Source organism: Drosophila suzukii, chromosome 4, assembly GCF_043229965.1.
Source record: "Drosophila suzukii chromosome 4, CBGP_Dsuzu_IsoJpt1.0, whole genome shotgun sequence".
Lineage (NCBI taxonomy): Eukaryota > Metazoa > Arthropoda > Insecta > Diptera > Drosophilidae > Drosophila > Drosophila suzukii.
Window position 1 is genome coordinate 2,277,880 of NC_092083.1, and position 19,205 is coordinate 2,297,084.

General features: G+C 40.9%; 1 protein-coding gene across 2 annotated transcripts in view; it reads right to left on the bottom strand.

Moving 5' to 3' along the window:
- Nucleotides 1–19,205, bottom strand: part of pan (transcription factor pangolin) — a 138,817-nt gene that overhangs the window by 19,747 nt on the left and 99,865 nt on the right. The window lies entirely within an intron of this gene.

Here is a 19,205-nt window from a genome sequence, read left to right on the forward strand (position 1 = left end):
TGTTCAGGCACCATTTGCCGGCGTAAGCTACGTCGTATTCGGGTCGTGGGATCTTGGTAAGCCTCTCTCCTCTCCAACATAACAAGAATAAATCTTAAAAGTGCCTGGAAAACAATATTAGTCAACAAGTTCGTCAGTCATCAGTACACACTGCCCAACAAGCTTAGCTGTCGCTTGATCGCAATACGATCGGGCTGTGTTTTGGCCATATTCCCTCCCCTTCACACATTCGTGTGCCAATGGATCGTCGCGGGCCGCGCAATACGATCCCCTATTGTCAAGGTTGTCCGTCGAAAGTTATGTCATTGTTCTTGACCTACTTCACTCCTCGCGTCAGCACACCCCCTTTGTTAGAGTTCTAGCACACCATGGTTTCCAATTCTTTTTCACATTATAAATTTATTAAATAATATTTATGTCGGCGTGTGCCGGTGTTGAATAACATAATATTGGTTAATTCATATAGGGATTAGATCAGTGGTCGGCAGCGGCCTATCTAGTGAGCATAGGGAAGTGTTCTGCCCATCCTCTGCTCGGTCACGTATAACGTACATGTTCGTGTGACTTCGGCATGGGTCTTCGGGTCATTTTTTTCTCAACTTCGGCGCGCTTTTTTGTTGCTGCGGCAGAGGATCTCAGTGCAAAGCAGAGAACCGTCTCGCTTCACCACGCCGCGCGCAAGCTTCGTGTTTGCTACACTCACACTAATGCAAGGCAAACTTGTGATGGTATGTGTGTGCCGACCACTGGATTAGATTAATTGACAATTATTTTATTAGCGGAAAGTATCGAATTTATCACGACTACAAACGTCGCTCAGAGGGCCCTTGCAATTATCATATAACTACAAGCCTGATACTCGCCGCTGAAAAAGTTTATAGTAGTCTATATAACTGTAGGATACTGCACGAATATTTATATATGTATGTTTATAAGAAAGGAACCGTGTCCCGACAAACTTACCCCCTCTTTAAATCCTGGGCGATGAGATCTCGACGCTCCGGATCCTGGGCTTTGGGAAAATATTATATTGGATATATATATAAATATAAGTGCACCAAAATACGGCTGTTTTTAAGTATACCAATTTACTTAAACACAAAATATATATATATTATGCCACAGGCATGCGACTTCTTCAACGGCTGGTGGAGAGATTCGTCCTCTCTAATTGTTTATCATGATTCGCACTTTGTCTATTGATTCGGTTGGATTAAATATATTTCAGTGCATGTTTGAATGCTTTATTTTCACTTGTTATCCAATTGTATTATTTGAGGATATTGGTCCTTGGTTATGCATGAGTTCACTTTAGCTTTGGTTGGCTCGATTAACACATTTATATTGCATCACTACTTTCTCCGACGTATGCTATTGGTCGCTACGCTCTGAACGGATGGTTCCTACAGCTGAACAAATTTCAGGAGCATGAAGATCACGGATACTGCGTCCACAATCATCGCAGTATGTCGGATGTCGTCCTTATTGTTGATCTTCTCCACGTTCTTTGATGGCAATAGCGGCGCTGGTTCGACACAAGATTATTTCGACCAATTGTGTTCTTCTCAAGGACTGTTGGATATGGTGGCTGGTCCTGGTGGCAGAAGACTCCATGGACGACTGCCCCAGGGAAAGTCGCCTTCCCTCGAAGCTGCCGGCTTCCGTCAGCAAGACACCCAAATGGATTCTCTCCCTTTCTCTATTTGTCTAAGGTCTTTTATACCAGACTAGAGCTTTTACTTGGCTGCTGGTATGGATCGGATAAACTAGGTGTTCCCACCTAGAGTTACTGTTTCTTGATATCTGCTATCTTGGGAGTCAACGGCCGGCTGTTGCCCAATAGGTTGATAGTGGCCGTTGTTCTGACCACGCGACACCCGAGAATTGCCGAAATGCTTTTTCTTCTGCCTTTACCAGTATGAGTCTGGTTAGTTACATGCACCCCTCCCCCTGGCTAAAGATTCGTCGTTGTTTCTCTATGTGAATCTTTCTATGTGGAGGGCGTACGTAACATTGTCCAGATACAAAAGTTACATACGTTTGTAATCGAGAAAAAGAAATTCTTCCATATTTCGCTACTGAAGAAGATCGAGTCTTTTGCAACGATGTTAAGGGGCTCATAACAAAGACGGGACTGGTGGCTTTCAAAACTGAAGAATGGTGACTTTTAAAGGCAATTGCAAGCGAAGCTTAAAATGCGATTTGCTTCATAATGGCAATAAATAAGCCGTACCGATTGCGCAATCGACCAAACTAAAGGAAGTGTACGACACAGTTTCATTAGTTTTACAAAACTAGACTACAGTAAGCACAATCGAACTGCGTTGTCTTAAAAATGTTAAACTTTCTTTTGGGACAACAAAGCTTTCTATGCTTGTGGTATAGCAGAGATATACTGCAGCATTGAGAGAAAACCATTTGGCCTGAAAGAACATCTGGGAGATAAAAATTTAATAAGTCAAGCTTTAATACCGAGAGAAATAATTATATTGCCACCCCGCCACCTTAAGCTTGGCATAGTGAAAAAGTTTCTAAAGGCTCTAAGCAAGCGAGGGTTGTCTGATAAAAGACAAAAACTTTAAAAATTCGATGACAAGCGAAATTTCAAGCTTGAAATTCATTTAAAAGCGTAGTTTTAATTTTTCTTTGAAATAGAAAAGGTGCAAATTACTGTGAACTTGTTGAAAACATGCTTCACCACTTCAAAGAATTAGGCTGTAACATAAGTAAAAGGTGCATTACCTGCTTAGTCATCTGGATCAATTTCCTCACAACCTTCGACCTTAGAGCGAAGAGCAAGGAAAACGTTTTCAACAGGACTTCAGAAGCATATATTCAAAACCTATAATGTTGTTATTCTTTTCAAACCGCGATTTCAAAAATGCCGCACGTTAGGATCAAAAACGAAGTATGCAGATATGCTTATATACTTCTATATTATCATTAATGCCCATAGGCCATTTAACGCCCATAGGCCTGCATCTTTTAAAGTTGTTCATTTTGTTGTACAGTGTAATCAATGTTAATAAACCAGCACTCAACAAATCAAGCAGTAGCCAAGTTGGGAAATTTACCAGGTGCGCAGTTGCACCCAATGTAGAATTGCTGATCAGACTATTATATTTAATGTCAAAGAATAACTAGACGTCTAACTAACTCGACGGCACACTTTTTCGCCTAGCGGTCAGCAATGTGAGAACAAAATCACAGCAGCAATAATAAAAGATGGCCTGCGGGCTACCAATTACGCGGCGAATTAGCGCTTAGTAACGGCAAGCCGTGAGCGGAGGACAAAGGGGTCAAAGAGGAGCCACGGTTTTTTGACTTGGAGAGGAGAGAACCAGTGGGCCGGTCGCAAATGGGAAATAACGGTTCCCAGAGGCCTTATATAAGACCGCAGAGCGATGGGAGCTGGATCCAGTCAGTCTATCAAAGTCAAAGAGCAAGGTCAACCAGCATCAAGTGAACAACAAAAAGTCAAGTCGTCGGAAGCTGCACCGTGGGAAGTCCACAAGGAGTAAGATCGCTACGTCGAGACGTTCGGGGTTGGGACATCAGAAACCTTAGAATTGAAATACAAATCCTGGCGTATTACCTGTCAGAGAATGAGCAATGTCTCGAGTGAAAAAGCAGACTTCCCATATAAATGCCTTAATGGAGTGTTACGCGTGACTGCTAACACGTCACCGGTGATTCCAAAAGTAATTCACGAGTGAAAATTGATTTTTTACTGAAGGGTAGTTGGCTTGAGAAGATCACTTACCTACGAGCTATGGGGAAATCATCTTTGCAGAGGTAACATGGTAACACAAGGCACCTATTCTGACCTAAGTGGGACATTAGGTTCTAGTCCCCAACCATACCTACCTACCTATCTTATGCTTGGCTTTTAGTTTGAAATACACATTTTTTTGTGCATTCTGCGGAGTCTAACTTTTGAGTTTAGAACTGCTTTGGAAAGGTAAAAGATTCAAATTAGAATCAAAATAACTTGTAATTGAATGCAATAACATTAATGATCGTTTTTGCTCCACTTACGGTAGAATCCCATGTTGTAGTTGCCTTTGAGTACTGCACATACAAAGATATGTCTTATTTTATAGCTGAACTGGAATTTGTTAATAATCTGTTTACACGTGTGCGACGGCTTGGGATGCGGTTGAGGACCCTATTTATGATCTTACAAATGCATAAAGTATTCAGTTGTTATACCCTTTACTCGTAGAGTAAAAAAGTACACTAGAAGGAAGCGTTTTTATAAAGTATACATATTCTTCATCAGGATAACTAGCTGAGTCGATCTATCCTTGTACGACTGTCTGTCCGTCCGTATGAACGCGGATTTGGAATGTAGAATCTTGAGCTTCTTGCGCAGCGCAACTCTATCTCAGCAGAGTGCAACGGACAGATTTACGCCCATAACGCTAAAAATAAATGGGGTTTTAAATGATTTAAACATTTTTATTTGCGTTTTGATTAACTTTTAATGAATGGTATAAGCCCAACTGTTGGCTTACAGTCTCGAAGTTTAACTCAAAACTTTTCGGCATCAATAACGTTTTCCTAAGAACCACAGAAGAGAAAATATATCAAAAGATATGTTTTTAGGTTGCGGAAGATTACTAGAAAAGCATTCGCTCAATATATATATAAATCGGTTTTACCATTCCCCAACCAAAATTGTTCAAATTCTTATGTGGCAGTTTTCTAATGCTTTTTCAGCGATCGCCTTTTCATTAAAAAATAAAAGAATATTTATATTCTCCTCTTTGAGCTTGGTTCGACTTTCTGACACAATTTGGTCCGCTTTGCCCAATCAAACGATCTGAATTTTAAGAACGTTGTAGGAATGTTTAGGTACGTGAAAAACATGTTTTCAATGGGGAAAGTGCGTTTGATTAACCTGGTTGTCTTTGGCTGTGGCTGAAAACCTCTCACCCAAAAAGTCAAAAAGTGTGTGCAATTTTTTTGTTGGCTCGTGCAGATTAATTGGACGTTCCTTTCATAACAAATGTGTCAGTTCGTTTTCCGAAAATGGTGATGCTTGTTCAGCATTTGAACTGTACAGAGAACCTTAATTTTTTAAACGTGGATCCAATATGATACCCTTCCTGCAGACGGTTTTTTGCTCATAGATGGACAGGCGTTTGTAGCAGTGGTAGAACTCATTCGATTTTTCGTTGAAGTTCGTATGCCATTGGTAAAAAATGCGATATCGTCACATACTTTAACTTGCTTGCTGGAAGAAGACCATTATTTTCTCAAGTTATTCCTCAGCAGTAAATGGTAGCAGGTGCATTGTTTTTTTTAATAAAACTTTGGCGACGGCATCGTTGGTTTTAAAATATGTTAAGCTGAATCATGAAATAGAAACAATTCCAGCTAGTAGGTGTTTTTTCTAGGAGTCTCCTTGAGTCTAATTTACGTTTCTTATTCGCTATTTACCGAACAACTGTTTTTCACTTAAGCCTAGTAGTCAGATCGGCTAAGTGTTTCACTAGTCTTATTCTTTGTAGTGTGACCGAAGTTTTCAAAGTTCACCCGCAATGCATGTGACATGGTCTTACTGTCAAGCAGCTGGGCTTGTTGCCAAAAGGAAAACAAATCAATTGGAGCAATTTAAAAAAGAAGAGTCTGCTGGTGCACAAAGAAATTAAAATAAAAACAAGGAAGAACGCTATAGTCGAGTACCTCGACTATCAGATACCCGTTACTCAGCTAAATGGAGATATGCAAGCAGCAAAGCGAGATTAAAATGCGCCACCTACCGGCGGTAGACAGATTTAAGCGTTATGGGCGTTAGAGTGGGCGTGGCAAATTTTTTGGATCAGTCGATAGGTATTGACGAGACCAATACATTTCAGTTACAATTTTTTATCTAGCATGAAAATTGTGGGCGTCACAGGTTTGGGTGGTTTGAGGGCGTTAAAGTGGGCGTGGCAAACTTTTTTTGTGTCAATCGATAGGTATTGATGAGAACAATACATATCAGTTACAATTTGTATTTTAGCATCAAAACTGTAGGAGCCACAGTTTTGGGCGGTTTGTGGGCGTGGCACTCTACTGAAACAAACTTGCGCTGCGTAAGAAGCTCAGGAATCTGCACGCCAAGTCTCTGTAACCTAGCTCTTATAGTTTCCGAGATCTCAGCGTTCATCCGGACAGACAGAGGGACAGACGGACATGGCTAGTGATCCTGAACAAGAATATATATACTTTATTGGGGTCGGAACCGCTTCCTTCTGCCTGTTACATACTTTCCGACGAATCTAGTATACCCTTTTACTCTACGAGTAACGGGTATAATAAATGAAATGTTCCACGAATGTTTTTATTTTTGTAAATTAGAAGTTTAAGGCTTCCTTCTCATCCCACGGATGCAGTCCAGCTCCGAATCCCAAAAGGCTGGCCAATAATGGCTGGTGATGGCTCCTCCAGCTGTCCCTTAGCGGGCGACCATATTTTCTCCTCCCTACAGAAGCCGGCGCGTCCTGTATCTCCGTTTTAGCTGTCAAGTAGTTGGTGGAAGTGGAGTCCTCAATGGAGAGCTCGTCGGAGATCGAACGATGTCCCATGTTACTTCCCACTGGGATTCTTTAGTGGATCTCCTCCAGCGCTTCAACCATTCTGCGGACTTGGCAGCTTCCTGTCGGTCAAGTCCCACAACAATGGGCAACAGCTTGGATAAGGCGACCTTTTTCATCTGCACTGACCTCCTTTAGCCGTTTTTGGTAAATTTCTTCCATTTTTAATTTTAAAATTCCCCACCGCTTCTGCACGAACACCGCCAAAGATTAAATTTCTTATTCTTTGGGCCGCGGCTAACGGCGTTCGTCGAAAATTCACTCTCGAAATCTGGTATTTTTTCTGGTATTTCCTTAGCTCATCTGAGTACCGCTGAGTACCGCGCTGAAAAACAGACCCGACGAAAAGCGTTAGCCGTGTATTTGCCTCTTGTTCAATCCCACGGTTAGCTCGCGGTTTTCGTCGATCTGAGTACTAGACTTTAGTAAATAAATCTTTCAGTAATAGTTCGCATATAACTGTTGCGCGTTATTCTTTACGCTTTGCTCGCTATAACAACTGATAAACAAGGAAGAACGCTATAGTCGAGTACCTCGACTATCAAATACCCGTTACTCAGTACCTCGACTATCAGATACCCGTTACTCAGCTAAATACAGATATGCAAGTAGCAAAGCGAGATTAAAATGCGCCACCTACCGGCGGCATACAGATTTAAGCGTTATGGGCGTTAGAGTGGGCGTGGCAAATTTTTTTTGGACCAATCGATAGGTATTGTCGAGACCGATACATTTCAGCTAAAATTTTTTATCTAGCATAAAAATTGTGGGCGTCACAGGTTTTCGCGGTTTGTGGGCGTTAGAGTGGGCGTGGCATATTTGCTTAACAAACTTGCGCCCACTCTAACGCCCACAAACCGCGAAAACCTGTGACGCCCACAATTTTTATGCTAGATAAAAAATTTTAACTGAAATGTATTGGTCTCGACAATACCTATCGAAGCGAGATTAACGCTTTGCTACTTGCATATCTCTATTTAGCTGAGTAACGGGTATCTGATAGTCGAGGTACTCGACTATAGCGTTCTTCCTTGTTTTTACTATAGATTTTCTTGAAATTGTAAACATAAATAGAACAAAAATAAAGTTTTCGATAAATTCACAAAGCCAAGTAAAACCATACAACTTTACAAACATGCGCAAAAGACTTTTTTAATTGTCGCTCAAGAGCAATCGGTCCGTAAATGAGCCGAGCAAAAGAGATCGGATGCAAAGTTAAAAAAAGGCACTTATTTTGCGCCCGCACGAATCGGTCAACAGTTACCTGCGATCTACGGTAATACGAATACGTCATCAAATTTCAAAGCATCTTGCACCACTATATTAAGCGTATGACGCAGAGAACTGCAAGAGTCCACCGGCACTCAAGGTGCACCTGGTAAATTTAGGGTGATTCTGGCACCCTGGTGTTTTTTGCTACCGGACAACTGAGTATAAGTGCCAGCGTCGCAATAATGCGAGGTGTGTCGCACCAAGCGTAAGCATATTGATATCAATATAGAGCAGGCAGTTTTTTTTGAACAAGCGTGTGTGCGCATGCATATTACTAAATTTTTAATTATTAAGTATTTAACTTATATATTTTTTTTGCTTCTTTGCATATAACTACATTTTTAATTATTTAATATTTAACATATTTTTTGTAGCTTCAGGTCGTTTAATTAAAATGTATTTTATTATACCCTTGCAGAGGGTATCTTGATTTCAGTCAGAAGTTTGCAACGCAGGGAAGGGGAGACGTTTCCGACCCCATAAAGTATATATATGCTTGATCAGCATCACTAGGCAAGACGATTTAGTCATGTCCGTCTGTCCGTCCGTTTCTACGCAAACTAGTCTTGCAGTATTAAGGCTATCGATCTGAAACTTTCCGAAAAGTCTTCTTTCTTTTGCAGGTAGTATATAAGGCGGAACCAGCCGGATTGGTCAACTATATCTTATAGCTTTGTTTTTTAACATATTACCTCCTAAGCTTGGAAATAACATTTTTTAATAAGTTTTGAATTTCGAATTACATTTTATTAAAATCGGACGACTATATCATATAGGTGCCATAAGAACGATCGGAAAATTGGTGGAAAAATAATATGAAACAAATTATAGCTTCGGTGTTTTTATCATATAACCTCCTACGCTTGGAAATAACATTTTTTAAATAGTTCTGAATTTCGAATTTAATTTTATCAAAATCGGACGACTATATCATATAGCTGCCATAGGAACGATCGGAAAATTGGTGGGAAAATAATATTAAGCAAATTATACTTCAGTGTTTTTTGACATATTATCTTATACTATTGGGAATATAATTTTTTGTATTTTTAAATTTAATAATTATAACTACAAGGGTATACAATCTTCGGCTTGCCTAAGTTAACTTCCTTTCTTGTTATACCCGTTACTCGTAGAGTAAAAGGGTATACTATATTCGTCGGAAAGTATGTATTAGGCAGAAGGAAGCGTTTCCGACCCCATAAAGTATATATATTCTTGATCAGGATCACTAGCCGAGTCGATCTAGCCATGTCCGTCTGTCCGTCTGTCTGTCCGGATGAACGCTGAGATCTCGGAAACTATGGGAGCTAGGCTATTGAGATTTGGCGTGCAGATTCCTGAGCTTCCTACGCAGCGCAAGTTTGTTTCAGTAGACTGCCACGCCCACTCTGACGCCCACAAACCGCCCAAAACTGTGGCTCCTACAGTTTTGATGCTAGATAGAACTAGATTTTAGATTTATAGAACTAGATTTTAACTGAAATGTAATGTTCTCATCAATACCTATCGATTGACCCAAAAAAAAGTTTGCCAGCCCACTTTAACGCCCACAAACCGCAAAACCCTGTGACGCCCACAATTTTCATGCTAGATAAAAAATTTTAACTGAAATGTAATGTTCTCCTCAATGCCTATCGATTGACCCAAAAAAAAGTTTGCCACGCCCACCCTAACGCCCATAAACCGCCCATATCCACGTTCATATTTACGATTTTTTGAAGTTTGTGGGCGGGTTATGGGCGTTAGGGTGGGCATGGGTCAATCGATAGGCATTGAGGAGAACATTACATTTCAGTTAAAATTTTTATTCTAGCATCAAAACTGTAGGAGCCACAGTTTTGGGCGGTTTGTGGGCGTGGCACTCTACTGAAACAAACTTGCGCTGCGTAAGAAGCTCCGGAATCTGCACGCCAAATCTCAATAGCCTAGCTCCCATAGTTTCCGAGATCTCAGCGTTCATCCGGACAGACAGACGGACATGGCTAGATCGACTCGGCTAGTGATCCTGATCAAGAATATATATACTTTATGGGGTCGGAAACGCTTCCTTCTGCCTGTTACATACTTTCCGACGAATCTAGTATACCCTTTTACTCTACGAGTAACGGGTATAAATATATGGAATGCTCAAGAAATGTTTTATTTATATAAATTAGAAGCCATAAGGATCCTTCTCATCTCGCGGATGCTTAGCCATCTTCTCCGCTCCATCTTCAGTCCAGCCCCGATTCCTATTGGATGTCCCATGTTACTTCCCACTGGGATTCTTTAGTGGATCTCCTCCAGCGCTTCAACCATTCTGCGGACTTGGCAGCTTCCTGTCGGTCAAGTCCCACAACAATGGGCAACAGCTTGGATAAGGCGACCTTTTTCATCTGCACTGACCTCCTTTAGCCGTTTTTGGTAAATTTCTTCCATTTTTAATTTTAAAATTCCCCACCGCTTCTGCACGAACACCGCCAAAGATTAAATTTCTTATTCTTTGGGCCGCGGCTAACGGCGTTCGTCGAAAATTCACTCTCGAAATCTGGTATTTTTTCTGGTATTTCCTTAGCTCATCTGAGTACCGCTGAGTACCGCGCTGAAAAACAGACCCGACGAAAAGCGTTAGCCGTGTATTTGCCTCTTGTTCAATCCCACGGTTAGCTCGCGGTTTTCGTCGATCTGAGTACTAGACTTTAGTAAATAAATCTTTCAGTAATAGTTCGCATATAACTGTTGCGCGTTATTCTTTACGCTTTGCTCGCTATAACAACTGATAAACAAGGAAGAACGCTATAGTCGAGTACCTCGACTATCAAATACCCGTTACTCAGTACCTCGACTATCAGATACCCGTTACTCAGCTAAATACAGATATGCAAGTAGCAAAGCGAGATTAAAATGCGCCACCTACCGGCGGTATACAGATTTAAGCGTTATGGGCGTTAGAGTGGGCGTGGCAAATTTTTTTTGGACCAATCGATAGGTATTGTCGAGACCGATACATTTCAGCTAAAATTTTTTATCTAGCATAAAAATTGTGGGCGTCACAGGTTTTCGCGGTTTGTGGGCGTTAGAGTGGGCGTGGCATATTTGCTTAACAAACTTGCGCCCACTCTAACGCCCACAAACCGCGAAAACCTGTGACGCCCACAATTTTTATGCTAGATAAAAAATTTTAACTGAAATGTATTGGTCTCGACAATACCTATCGAAGCGAGATTAACGCTTTGCTACTTGCATATCTCTATTTAGCTGAGTAACGGGTATCTGATAGTCGAGGTACTCGACTATAGCGTTCTTCCTTGTTTTTACTATAGATTTTCTTGAAATTGTAAACATAAATAGAACAAAAATAAAGTTTTCGATAAATTCACAAAGCCAAGTAAAACCATACAACTTTACAAACATGCGCAAAAGACTTTTTTAATTGTCGCTCAAGAGCAATCGGTCCGTAAATGAGCCGAGCAAAAGAGATCGGATGCAAAGTTAAAAAAAGGCACTTATTTTGCGCCCGCACGAATCGGTCAACAGTTACCTGCGATCTACGGTAATACGAATACGTCATCAAATTTCAAAGCATCTTGCACCACTATATTAAGCGTATGACGCAGAGAACTGCAAGAGTCCACCGGCACTCAAGGTGCACCTGGTAAATTTAGGGTGATTCTGGCACCCTGGTGTTTTTTGCTACCGGACAACTGAGTATAAGTGCCAGCGTCGCAATAATGCGAGGTGTGTCGCACCAAGCGTAAGCATATTGATATCAATATAGAGCAGGCAGTTTTTTTTGAACAAGCGTGTGTGCGCATGCATATTACTAAATTTTTAATTATTAAGTATTTAACTTATATATTTTTTTTGCTTCTTTGCATATAACTACATTTTTAATTATTTAATATTTAACATATTTTTTGTAGCTTCAGGTCGTTTAATTAAAATGTATTTTATTATACCCTTGCAGAGGGTATCTTGATTTCAGTCAGAAGTTTGCAACGCAGGGAAGGGGAGACGTTTCCGACCCCATAAAGTATATATATGCTTGATCAGCATCACTAGGCAAGACGATTTAGTCATGTCCGTCTGTCCGTCCGTTTCTACGCAAACTAGTCTTGCAGTATTAAGGCTATCGATCTGAAACTTTCCGAAAAGTCTTCTTTCTTTTGCAGGTAGTATATAAGGCGGAACCAGCCGGATTGGTCAACTATATCTTATAGCTTTGTTTTTTAACATATTACCTCCTAAGCTTGGAAATAACATTTTTTAATAAGTTTTGAATTTCGAATTACATTTTATTAAAATCGGACGACTATATCATATAGGTGCCATAAGAACGATCGGAAAATTGGTGGAAAAATAATATGAAACAAATTATAGCTTCGGTGTTTTTATCATATAACCTCCTACGCTTGGAAATAACATTTTTTAAATAGTTCTGAATTTCGAATTTAATTTTATCAAAATCGGACGACTATATCATATAGCTGCCATAGGAACGATCGGAAAATTGGTGGGAAAATAATATTAAGCAAATTATACTTCAGTGTTTTTTGACATATTATCTTATACTATTGGGAATATAATTTTTTGTATTTTTAAATTTAATAATTATAACTACAAGGGTATACAATCTTCGGCTTGCCTAAGTTAACTTCCTTTCTTGTTATACCCGTTACTCGTAGAGTAAAAGGGTATACTATATTCGTCGGAAAGTATGTATTAGGCAGAAGGAAGCGTTTCCGACCCCATAAAGTATATATATTCTTGATCAGGATCACTAGCCGAGTCGATCTAGCCATGTCCGTCTGTCCGTCTGTCTGTCCGGATGAACGCTGAGATCTCGGAAACTATGGGAGCTAGGCTATTGAGATTTGGCGTGCAGATTCCTGAGCTTCCTACGCAGCGCAAGTTTGTTTCAGTAGACTGCCACGCCCACTCTGACGCCCACAAACCGCCCAAAACTGTGGCTCCTACAGTTTTGATGCTAGATAGAACTAGATTTTAGATTTATAGAACTAGATTTTAACTGAAATGAAATGTTCTCATCAATACCTATCGATTGACCCAAAAAAAAGTTTGCCAGCCCACTTTAACGCCCACAAACCGCAAAACCCTGTGACGCCCACAATTTTCATGCTAGATAAAAAATTTTAACTGAAATGTAATGTTCTCCTCAATGCCTATCGATTGACCCAAAAAAAAGTTTGCCACGCCCACCCTAACGCCCATAAACCGCCCATATCCACGTTCATATTTACGATTTTTTGAAGTTTGTGGGCGGGTTATGGGCGTTAGGGTGGGCATGGGTCAATCGATAGGCATTGAGGAGAACATTACATTTCAGTTAAAATTTTTATTCTAGCATCAAAACTGTAGGAGCCACAGTTTTGGGCGGTTTGTGGGCGTGGCACTCTACTGAAACAAACTTGCGCTGCGTAAGAAGCTCCGGAATCTGCACGCCAAATCTCAATAGCCTAGCTCCCATAGTTTCCGAGATCTCAGCGTTCATCCGGACAGACAGACGGACATGGCTAGATCGACTCGGCTAGTGATCCTGATCAAGAATATATATACTTTATGGGGTCGGAAACGCTTCCTTCTGCCTGTTACATACTTTCCGACGAATCTAGTATACCCTTTTACTCTACGAGTAACGGGTATAAATATATGGAATGCTCAAGAAATGTTTTATTTATATAAATTAGAAGCCATAAGGATCCTTCTCATCTCGCGGATGCTTAGCCATCTTCTCCGCTCCATCTTCAGTCCAGCCCCGATTCCTATTGGGAACGAGGTTGTTCCGCTGATGCTGTTTTGCATTATTTGCCCAAATACCCACTTGTTTAAAATACTATTTTATTATACATTAAACAAACCTTTTTGAAGAAAGTAATCCATATTAACACCATTTTATTTACGGTTGATCTTCGAGCTCAAACGCTGAAAAAACGAAATTTTGCGTATTTCTTTACAGTGCGGAGTGTTCCGCATGGTCCAAATGAAACCGTGAATTTGTTTCGTTACTGCGCCCAAATATGCGTTTTCGTTGTGTAGGATTTTGAACGATACTTTTGGTGAAAATGTTTTGTTTGTTTTCGTATTGATTTTATTGAGCATGGATCCAGGTTTTTAAACATGATTTGAGGTTACATAGATATTTACTTGGGTCTAGTATAGAAAGTTATTAACAGTTTATCATGGTCTCCATCATATCCTGACTCGAGACCTTCATCAATAAATTGCAGATGGCGCATCCAGGTTCTGCCACCATAAATCCTGAACCTCTTAAGTTTGTATTGGAAGTTTAGAAAAATTGCACATAAGAGTTGTTTGGATCTTGTTGCATTTCACATCTACTTTCCAGCGAAAACATTTGTGGTTTATTATTTTAAAATCATCTTTTGGTCTTTCATCTATCAATGTATTTATTTTCTTTCTTCAGTCAAAAATAGAGTTGGTGTCAGTCGGGAGATGTTGAATTTTTAAGTAGACACTAAGGGCAACTTTACCTTTGTGATGATAGTTCCCTCAGCTTTGATCATCTTGTATTGCATTACAATACAATCAGGAGAGTCGAAGAAAATAACTGTCTCTTGGCGATAGAAACATTGTGCTTATTGTCGTACGCCGAACAACTGCAGACTGGAAGCTAGCATAGATAGTTGAGTTGCAAGTGTTATGTACAACGAATATATATTAAATCTATTTTTAGTACCAATAGTTTCTGCAATATAATTGTCAATAGATTTCAAACGTTTGAAATTTGAGATTTCATCCCTCTTAATGACATTAATTGTAAAGTCAATTAAAAACTTTTCATTTATTAACAACGTAAGCAAACGGTCTTCATTAGCTTTAAACTTTGTTATTGCTCGCACCATTTTATCAGCATAAGTCGAGCTTAATACGCCAAAGCGACTACTGACAATATTTCATCGGCGCTCTTTCCTGACGTGACTTTGCTAAGCATGATTTCAGCTTAAAGATTCTCCGCTATGTGTTTACTGTGGCCAAAATGGTAAGGTAAATTTTTTTTTTTTATTTTTGTGGTGTGGAGCACTTTGAATTTCTTCCACCCGGGCAAAGTGATAATAGGGAACATCATTTGAGCGTTATGGGTGGCTCTTTTGGTATCGGTGTCGCCACACGCTGACTTCAGTGGCTGCTGATAATGCTCGTCGACGTCTTGGCTCGGTGATCGCTGACTCCTTCCGCCTGTAATCGCTGGACTCTCCAGGACAACGCCTCTTGAAACCACAAATCGATCGACCGCTCTTCCTTCGCGCCAAGTCCTGCTCAGTCGGGCAAGGCACACTGGGTTTAGACAACTTTTCTCCCGAGCTCACGGTTCCTCGTCGCAGGACTATTGCTCGACTCTGACGGACCAGGGTGTGGTCGTGACAAAGTAGGAATGAAAGCGCCTTGACTTAGCCCTCTGACCTCAGCTACCTGTGTCTTAACTCGGAGATTTCTGATGTCCCAATCCCGAACGTTTCGACGTATCGATCTTGCTTCTTGTAGGCTTCTCACGGCTCTACTTCCGACGACTTGACTTGTTGTTGTTGACTTGGTGTTCACGTCCAAAGTTCGGTGCGTTCCGTTACTTTAATTTGCACACGGCATCATCTCTGCCATCAAAGTCTCCACTTTCTCTCTTTCCAACTTCTCGTTCTTCAATATCCCTTTCTCCAAACTCTCTTTCTTTCAATAAATCGTTTAATAATTTCCCAGAAAAACTCTGTTCAGACATTAAGATTTTTCAACGACTATCCTTAATCCGCTCCAAATAACAAAGCCGATGTTAATAATTAAAACGACATAATAATATTTATTGTATGCGAAAGAAATTGGGTGATACAACGATATGACAATATACGGAGCGCACGCAATAAGAGTACATACGAGAAATTTCCGTCTTAGATAATTGGCGGAGAGAAAGCTCTCGATCTGAAGATGCTGAAGATAAGCTAGGTCCGTTGTAGTCGAGCGGCCGAGAGAGAGAGTCGGTTTGCAACCAACGAAGGCTATAGAAATATATAATCATTACGTATGCTTATTAAACTTTATTCATAAGCTAGGTGGTGGTTACTGCCTGACCCGACACTCTTCCCCAAGTTTGGCCTGGCTTCCAAGTTCGTCCCTAAGGGGGCAAAAGGCACAGCTTTGACACTGCCCGCTTGTTGGCCCCAGATAAGGTTCTGATCACCGCCACTCGAGCCACTCCATCACGACCAGGGACCAGCTCCAAATTATCACCAGCGGCCACATCATCGGGGGTAGGTTCTCGTCCTTGACCAGCACCACATCGTTGACTGCCAAGGCAGGGCAGGCATCACGCTCGATAAAGCAGGATGACGTACCTCCAGTCAAAAAATGGTCGTTAGAACATCAAGGTCTGCAGGATCTTTTGAAAGAGACTATAAAAGTAGTGAATTTATGTCAGCACCAATGTGACACAGCAGAGTTCGCAGCTCCTTAGATCCAAGAACTGCGGACCACAGCGCCCGGTAAAAATGATGCTTGGCAAAAATGCAGCAAGCTGTGATGTCTTCTCCCACAGCTACGGCAATTACATATAAGCGACGCAATCGGTGATGGCCTGTTCGGAGAAATTTTCGACAGAGGCCGAGTCACCTAGCCTGGCCTAGGCGGCTCTTAGGGGGCAACAGTAGAAATCTTGGACACGAAGGCACCTCATGAGTCCACCCACCGCAATATACAGATGGGAGGTATCCTAAATAATAAAGGTGGATCTTCTCTTATTAGCAATTCGACGTCCTCCCACCCGAGTGCCTGGCGCGTATGCGGCCATGGCCACATCCACAGCCTCGACAGTCCTGGCTGGTCCATTCTTTGAAGGAGCACATGAACGATGATGATGTTCCTAGGATCCTCTTCAAATCCTGGACGAATGCGTTGGCCTTGCATTTTAAAATAGCAATCCGAGATGAAGTGGGTGCACCTGTGTCTGCGCTGCTGGTACCCATCGCCACTAGTATCGAACTACGACCGATTTAATAAACACGCTGTAACTAATTCCGTCACTAAATTTTAGCCAAATTAGTATTATTCATTATTTGATAATATAATATAAAATAATATATTTTCTCTCGCCAAAATGTCGTTTAATTTCTGGAGGCAGTGTCGAGCGGCAGTTTTCTCCAGATGTATACATCTCTGCCTTAAGTCTTCGCTTCGCTCTGGAGCGCATAAGTTAAGCTAGGTTTAATAAGATCTATTTTCATAGTGTCCAAATAAACACCCACGCTCGTCCCGTAAAAACTCCAAAGTACCCTCGTGATTTTTCGTACCTTCGTTCTTGGGACTTTATCGATTTCAGCGATCAAGCCACCTTGCCCCAACATTTTGGTTCAGTCGAAGCCGGAATTCATAATCTTTGGATTTTCCTCTCCTGGAGTTTTCTTGGATTTTTCCCAGCAGGCTTGAACTGCTTCAGATAAGTTCCACTTATTATTATTTGCCGGTCATACAGCCAGTTTTTCGAACCCTATTTCGACTAACTTTCTGTATGATATATTTTCTAAATCCAAAAGTGATTATTCCGACGCAGCGGCTTTTAATATGTGTATTTCAATTCCGTTATTTGTGCCCGACAATATTCCGGTTTCCTTTGCCCACAATTGTACACCTTAAAAAATTCCAGTAGGTATTTCAGTGCTACTTCATTTTCAAGTCATATATTCCTCAAATATATTTTTAGTTCCAATTGTGTGTAAAATATAACTCAGGCACAGTAAAAACTTTCCGATTATACAATTTCTGCTCAAAAATTGCACTGTTGATTTTTACTGTGTTCCAGCTGCGTGTTTATATTTACAAAAATATTCTAATACAGTCCACTTTAACTACTCTGTCTAATATTTGCTAAATTATTTGTAAAATTAAAAACAAAAATACAATATCCACAAATTTAAACCAGCACAGACAACAAAAATAAGCGAAGTCTTAACAATTCCCTCTCCGTTATTCCGCTATTCGCACCCTACATGTGTACATTGTACACAGTACATACATACGTATACCGAAGTCCGTAAAGTCCGTAAATCTTTACATAAATCCGAACATCCGATATAATAAATATTTATAGAATTTGCCTATCCGACAGTGTGACCGTATATATTTTTACGGACTTCGATTGGTTCCTAAATTCCAAGTACTTTCTAGCCCATTTCCGTTTCCTTACTTCTGAACTAAAATTCTGAATTATTTTCCGTCATGGCAACATCAGCAAAGTCCGCTTTATCCCGGTTTATGGCCACAGCTGACTGTGTGATCCACTTTGAAGCCACTATGAACGCTCCAGGTGCTCCTACCCCAACGTTATCCGCCTGGAAAATCCGTCGCGATCATTTCAATTTCTTGTGGCAAACGTTAAAAGCAGCATATGACATATGCTTCGATTGCAATGTGGCTGCAGGCGAGAGCGCCGCAGACACAAAATCCATACTAAAATCCATTTATTACCAAACGTACACCACTTGAGAAATGTTTGCCGCGCAGCTCATGCAACAAATCCAACAAGGCTCCTCCCAAGTATCGCAAGCTCCTATCGACACAGAGGTTTTCTCGGGCGAATATCTTCGCTGGCCGACTTTCCGTTTGAGCGTTTCGAAAATAAGCGATTGCAGGTGAACAGTCCCCTAAAATCTATGTTCAATCCAAAACACAGGAGTCTGGAGCAGCCTTAAAGGAACCTCAAAGCACTTTTCAAGGTTGCTTAACTTCCTTACAGTTTTTCGGCGTTAGTATTGAGAATTGGGACCCTATCCTGGTTTATATGTGCTCGATAAAACTACCAAAGCTCAAAGTAAAGCTCTCATTATGGGAGCAATCCATCCAAAACAAGGAAGAACGCTATAGTCGAGTACCTCGACTATCAGATACCCGTTACTCAGCTGAATAGAGATATGCAAGTAGCAAAGCGAGATTAAAATGCGCCACCTACCGGCGGTATACAGATTTAAGCGTTATGGGCCAATCGATAGGTATTGACGAGACCAATACATTTCAGTTAAAATTTTTTATCTAGCATGAAAATTGTGGGCGTCACAGGTTTTCGCGGTTTGTGGGCGTTAGAGTGGGCGTGGCATATTCGCGTAACAAACTTGCGCTGCGTATAAGGCTACGGAATCTAAATCTGAAATCCCAATTCTCTGTCTTTGATAGTTTCCGAGATATCCACGTTCATATTTACGATTTTTTGAAGTTTGTGGGCGGTTTATGGGCGTTAGGGTGGGCGTGGCAATTTGGGTCAATCGATAGGTATTGATGAGAACATTATACTAGATTCGTCGGCAAGTTTGTAACAGGCAGAAGGAAGCGTTTCCGACCCCATAAAGTATA